At 32.4% G+C, this 7,125-nt stretch overlaps 1 pseudogene; it reads left to right on the forward strand.

Moving 5' to 3' along the window:
* The first annotated feature begins 2,632 nt into the window (after positions 1 to 2,632).
* On the forward strand, positions 2,633 to 3,564 carry LOC108743394 (annotated as a pseudogene).
* Positions 3,565 to 7,125: the final 3,561 nt, after the last annotated feature.

The following is a 7,125-nucleotide window of genomic DNA, read 5'->3' on the forward strand; positions in this document are numbered from 1 at the left end:
GACATTTAGAACAATTAGCTTAACTTCCCATGCGTCCAAAATCTTAACTAGAATTGTGCAGAGGACGAACAAAAGGAGGGAAAAAACTATTAGGAGAAAAAGAAGAGAGTGCCTACATAGGATTTGTAAATTTAGAAAAAGGTGTTATAAACCCATCTAATATTATAAACATATCTTTTCTTTCTACTTCTACGAAATGCTGACAATCGTTCTCTTCTATTACTCTTTAAAAATCTCACTTTTACAACCTCCTTTAAAAAATATTCCTTCCTTACAATTTTAACAACCACCGCCTACATTTTCTTCAATTAACAATAACATTCTATAAAACTTCTCTCGCTTCGGCATTTCTGCATGTAATTTACCCTGAACCGGCAACCTATCCCAAAATTACAACACCCCTTATAAACCTCTTTTATACTTTTTACTTCAAAACTTCTTTTATTTATTCTATTTCCAAAATCTATTTGTATTAGTTTTATTACAACCGAACGTGTCTTTGTTACAGGCCGACAGTGCCCTTGCCTCAAGTTTTTTATTATTATTATTATTATTTTCAAAAGTTAAGTTCAAAAAACTGCACAAACCCCTCTACAAGAACACGTTTGGTCAACCCCCAGAAAGCGGTGGGAATTTAGAAATATAATATAGTATCTAGACAGAAAAGAGGAAGATAAAAGAAGGAAATAAAGTAACAAACAAGAAAATGTATAAGATTTAGAACATTTTGTAATAAATTGAAAAATATAACATATAAAAGTGCACACAGTTCATTATTTTAAGTTAAGTTAAGTAGCTTAGGATCCAAGATCCTAACAGAGGTTATATCAATATTTAACTTTTTTCATTTAATGAAAACAAAATAACTAAAATTGGTCCTTCTGGACACACCCTAGTATTACTCCACGTGGGGTTAATGAGCCCTGCCAGGCAAAACTAACGTCAGAATGAGCAGTTTAACACATGTGTTTGGTCAAAGTAGGTCTGCATCTTGTCAACCATAACACATACATTTGTTTTCGTACACTAGTACGTTATGTTACAAAACCTTTACTAAACGCTGGGTGGCCAGGGTTGTTTGTGCACCGCTTTTAACTATTCCGTAGTCGTTATAATTTCTTTTATATTTAAAATAGCATAACACTCGACGTCATGGGCTACATTAGGTCCACTTCAGTTTACGATCATGGGATTTTCGATTGTGATAGATACGTAGCTTTTCTAACATGTTCAGTCATCTAATGATCCTTAACGCGAGTGCATTTTCTTTGGCTGATCCGTATCTTAAGACCAAACATAAACAATAACATTACCCAAAAAGCAGCTGATTCCGACCTACCAAGTTATAGATAAGATTCCGTGCTGTCACAGCGCATTGTCAATTTTCACATACTTTTTATTTTTCTATTTAAAAACGCGGTTCCTAATCATTTTACAAATTCACAGGTATGTTTATAAATGAATAAAGAATGTGGGCTCAAATTTTCATTAAATTCTCAGAAAATCCTTTTATATTTCAAAATTAAGAAATTTCCACAGGAGTGCATGTTAATTTGTTTATTTATCTCTAAAACTATTCTCCTAATGATCTTGAAATTTTGTCAAGATATTTAAAATACAAAAGTTTAATTGTATATTAAGTTTTATCAAAATCTCTCTTTTATTTTCTATGTTGTCAACCTCCTTAAGTATGATTTGTATTCATTATTATATATTTGTTTCATACATACAATATTTTAGACATCTTTTAGAAGTGAGTTAGTATAATATGAAATATTATTCTGAAAATTCATTTTGAATTCTTTTTTGCCCACTACACACTTCCTTAAATTAATCAGGAAAAATTTGTTGCTGTTGTCACACCCCCGCCGGGAATCGAACCCGGGCTCTTTGGCTTTACGCGCCAATGCTTTGACCACTAAGCTACGAGAGATGACAACAGCAACAACGACAAACCGTACTTATTAGGTCACAAATCCGTCGAACTAATATATACTATGATTAAACATACATACAATTTTTTAGACATCTTTTAGAAGTGAGTTAGTTTAATATGAAATATTATTCTGAAAATTCATTTCACCATAAGTTTTTTGGATCAGTTTCCTTACTATTTACGTATTTATAAATAATATTCGATTTGTTCTGTTACATTTACCCTAAGCGTATTTTTTTTTAATAAATCATTATTGTCTGTCAAACTGTCAAAAGTGTTCAATTGTTTTTAGTTCCAAAAAAAATAATAAACAAAAGATATGGAAGAGCTTTTGGTGGAAATGTGAAATCCCTTAGAAACAGTAGAAATGCATCAGAAGTTACTGCAATTTGAAGAAATAAAATCTGAATTCGAATGGTCTGATCTGCAGTACTGGTAAGAGTCGGCCGATTTCTAAGTGATGATGCCAAAGTTTGGTTTAATAACTAGTCCCCAACTGTACGCAAATGGCAGACTTTTAAAACGATTTTTTAGAAGCTTTTCAACAAAAAAAGTATTAAAACGATGACAATTCTCGTCTTACAACTGTAAGTACTACCAAATTCTACTCTCAGTGAATTTTTTTTGTGTGTGACAAGTGTTTACTAATTCTACAAAATTTGTGCTGTGTATTAAGTAAAAAGTAACAAAAATTACCATGAATTCAAATCAGGCACAATCGTCTTCAACTTTTACCATGAATACTAGTATTAGTTTAGAATTGGCAGAAAAAATGTTAGTTAGATTCGATGGTTCTAAATCAAAGCTATATGAATTTATAGATAATTGCGACAAAGCTGTATCATTAGTTAACCCGTTATTTAAAGATATTTTATTTCATATTATAGAAACTAAAATCACAGATAGTGCTAGGGCTTTGATAAGAAATAGAAATTTTTTAGACTGGTTCACATTAAAAAAACATTTGCTAGATGCATATTCCTAGAAAGAACGGTAGGCCAGTGGCAACTAGGGTTAAATTCCTGTAGACAAAATTATAATGAAAGTGTAATTACATATTCTAACAAAATAGAAAGTTGTTATATCAAATTAATTAATTCATTAGATGAGGGTTTAACAGAAGCAGCCAGAACAGCGTGTGTTGATCTTTTAAAAAATCAGGCTTTAAATGTTTTTATAACAGGACTTCATAAAGATTTAAACTTTATAGTAAAATCGCAAAAACCGACTTCCTTAAAAGAAGCTATTGCTATCGCAATTAACGAACAGCATGAATTAAAGTCAAAACAAGGAATCCAAAAATTCCAGAATATAAATAATTCATCAACTAAACACTGTTACTAATTGTAACAAACCAGGGCATACAACATTTAACTGTAGATTCAACAGAAATCAGCCCTTTCGCGTCAGACAAAAGGGTCAATCATATAACTAATCATAAATCATTTAATAACCCGCCTAATCCTAGTCCGAATTCTAATATCAACCCTAGTTCTCGAAATAAAACAAATTTTAATAAAAGCAGTAATAATCCGATGTTCTGCAACTATTGTAAAAACATGGGTCATGTAATTAGCGAATGTAGGAAACGTCAGTATAAGAATGAAAGGCGAAAACAAAATGATTGAAAATGTAAAAAATTATCCTATTCCAAATTCGCCGAGTGAAATTAAAGCATTTCTGGGCCTCGCTGGTTACTATCGTCGTTTTATTAAAGATTTTAGCAAAATTGCACAACCCTTAACGAAATTGCTTAAGAAAAATGTACCGTTTATTTGGTCAAGCCACCAACAAAATTCTTTTGAATATTTGAAAGAAATTCTTTGCAAAGAATCTTTACTACAATACCCCGATTTCTCTAGCGAATTTTATCTAACCACGGATGCTAGTAACTTCGCGATAGGATCGGTACTTTCACAAGGTTCTCCTCCTGCTGATTTGCCTGTGGCGTATGCTAGCAGGACTTTAAATAAAGCAGAACAAAATTATTCCTGTACGGAACGTGAACTTTTAGCCATAGTATGGAGTGTAAGACATTTCAGACCATATTTATACGGGCGCAAATTCACCATTAAAACAGATCACAAACTTCTTACGTGGCTTTTCAATATCAAGGACCCCGGGTCTAGGCTAGTTAGATGGCGACTCCTTTTTGAAGAATATGATTATAATATGTATAAACCCGGAAAATTAAACAGTAATGCAGATGCTTTAAATAGAATTAAACAAGATGTTCACGAAAATAATGAAATTAAAAACATTAATATACATAAAGTCTCTGATAATAATAATAATAATGATACATACGCATACTTTTTGCAAAAATTACACAAAGTACAAAAAGTACTAAAATAAATTATGATAAATTAGTATAAACCAATGAGAATATATTATCACAAAATAGTAATGTTGCTGCTTTTATTTCCCAAGATTTAGAGTTGCATCAAGCAACTGCCTCATTTCAGAGGCTAATGAATNTTATAGAGCTGGGGATGCAACGTAGAGAAGTAAATATTAGGTAAATTAGTATTTTCTGATATCATAGATTTTAAAGAAAATAATGTACATATATTTTATATAGTAAATAAAGTAAATTACTGGGATAAATGTGACTATGAAAATCTGTTTAGCGTTTTACAGAAACTAAAAACGGAACTTATAGCGAAAAACATAGATTCTATTAGCATTCCGCGAATAGGTAAAAATTTTGATAGGCTTAATTGGAATAAAGTAAGGTCAATAATTAGGTATATTTTTAGAACAAGTAACATACCGGTTAGAGTGTCATGACATTTTAACTACTCCAGATCCTGATGAGATACCGCGAATTCTCGAAGAAAATCATTCTAATCCTTCAGCAGGTTATTCGGGTTTCCACCAGACTTACAATAGAATTAAGGAAAAGTTTAGGTGGAAAACCATGAAAACAGATATTCGAAACTTTATAAAACAATGTCCGTCGTGTCAAAAAAATTAGTGAGGAAACGAAATAAGCAACCCATGGAAATTACTTCCACCTCTTCGAAACCGTTTGAAAGGATCTCATTAGATATCGTTGGTCCTCTACCTGTCACACTTTCTGGAAATAAATATATCCTTACTTTACAGGATGATCTCACAAAGTTTTCACAGGCTTACGCTTTACCTAACCACGAATCGTTAACAGTAGCAAAATGTTTAACTCAAAATTTTATTTGTAAATTCGGAATACCCCGTTCCATTCTTACTGATCAGGGTAAAGACTTCACATCAAAATTATTTCAGGACATTAGTAAACCTTTTAAAATTAAAAACCTTAATACTATTGCGTACCATCCGCAAACGAACGGAGCACTGGAACGTAGTCACGCGACATTAGCCGATTACCTAAAACATTATATCAATAACGATCAGAACGATTGGGATGAATGGATTGATTTCGCCATGTTTTCCTATAATACCACTCAACATACTTCAACCAAATTTACACCTTACGAGCTTATATTTGGAATTAAACCAGAAACACCATCCAGTTTAATAAAACATCCAGAATTCAAATACACATACGAAGATTATATAGACGAGCTCAAATTAATGTTACAAAAATCACACCAACTTGCGTGTGAAAATTCAATTCACTCGAAAGAAATAAACAAAAATTACTACGATAAAAAATGTAAGGACGTTAAATTTAAAGTAGGAGATAAAGTTTACTTACTTAATGAACATGTAAAACCAGGTCACTCGAAAAAACTCACTTCAAATTATTCTGGTCCATATTCTATTACAAAACTAAATTCAGCTGTTAACACTACAATTCTAATACAAGGTAAAGAAGTACGAGTTCATAACAACAGGCTAAAGTTTGCATTTGTTGCAGCTCCTTAGGTTCGATAAAAGCCGAAGAACTTTATAACGTTTCTAATTTGGCAATATCATCTGGTCTCTATTATGAAAATCTTGGTCATGCTAGTTTATTACAAAGTACATGGAATCTAGTTACGTATTGAGATGTACGTTCCCTAGAAGGAAAGTTAAATCTAGTGGAATCGACCTTTCAGAAAACCAAGTACCTATGCGGTGAGGGTGAACTGTCAAGTTTTGCTTTATGTAATAATTCCATACAAACACTCGCTCAAATTATTCCTACTATTAGAAGTAAAGACAAGGATTTTAAAAGTTTGGTAGGTCATAGTAGAGTAAAAAGAGCATGGTTCAATGCTATAGGCACTGTTTTTAAAACAATATTTGGTACTCTCGATGAAAATGACGCTACTTATTTTAGTGATGCTATTGATAATGTTAATAAGGACGAAAAACAACTGATAATCGTGTATCTAACAATAGTGTTAAGTATGCTGCAATACATAGTGATTATATAATAGCGAATAACATATTAAAATGGCATCAACTTCATTGAATTAGATAAGTCGAATGCTGTAAGACCAAACCCTTTAACAACTGGTCGGGATAATTTGGTATCGTGGTTCGATCCCGAGGATAAAACACATTGTGTTGAACATTGTGCGCACAGGTAGATGAATTACGCTTAATGCATGGCTGGACAAATAAGACAACTCATGCGATCTATCAATAACACCTGGGATCAAAGGGAAACTGAATTAAAAAATGCGTTTCCATCCCGGAGTGATTTTGTACAGCGTTGGAGGAAATTATATTTCATCGTAAAATTCAAGGAGAATCTTGCATAAAATATTATTATGAAAAGGTAGCACTCCTGAATTTATGTGAAATCTACGGAGAAAAGAGTGCACGGACAGGTAATTATACAAATCCAGCAGCATTATCGCAATTTTTAAAGTCGTGTGACGAAACTAAATCTCATAGAAGCCAGGCAACAACATCCAAATTCAAATAGCGTACCACAGCATTTCGACAGGAATTGTTATAAGTGTGGTGAACCAGGGTATTCTCGTTGGAATTGTAGGCGAGACAACGATCAAGGTAAATTTCAAGGAAAACAAACCTCATTAAAGTGTTTATCGTGAAGGTCATACTGCTTCAAATTGTCTCACTAAGAGAAATTTGTGACTAGTACCCGAAAGTAATAGTAAATGGTTCACATTAAAAAAACATTTGCTAGATGCATATTCCTAGAAAGAACGGTAGGCCAGTGGCAACTAGGGTTAAATTCCTGTAGACAAAATTATAATGAAAGTGTAATTACATATTCTAACAAAATAGAAAGT

The sequence above is a fragment of the Agrilus planipennis genome, unplaced genomic scaffold (assembly GCF_000699045.2).
Source record: "Agrilus planipennis isolate EAB-ADULT unplaced genomic scaffold, Apla_2.0 scaffold490, whole genome shotgun sequence".
In the NCBI taxonomy this organism is placed as follows: domain Eukaryota; kingdom Metazoa; phylum Arthropoda; class Insecta; order Coleoptera; family Buprestidae; genus Agrilus; species Agrilus planipennis.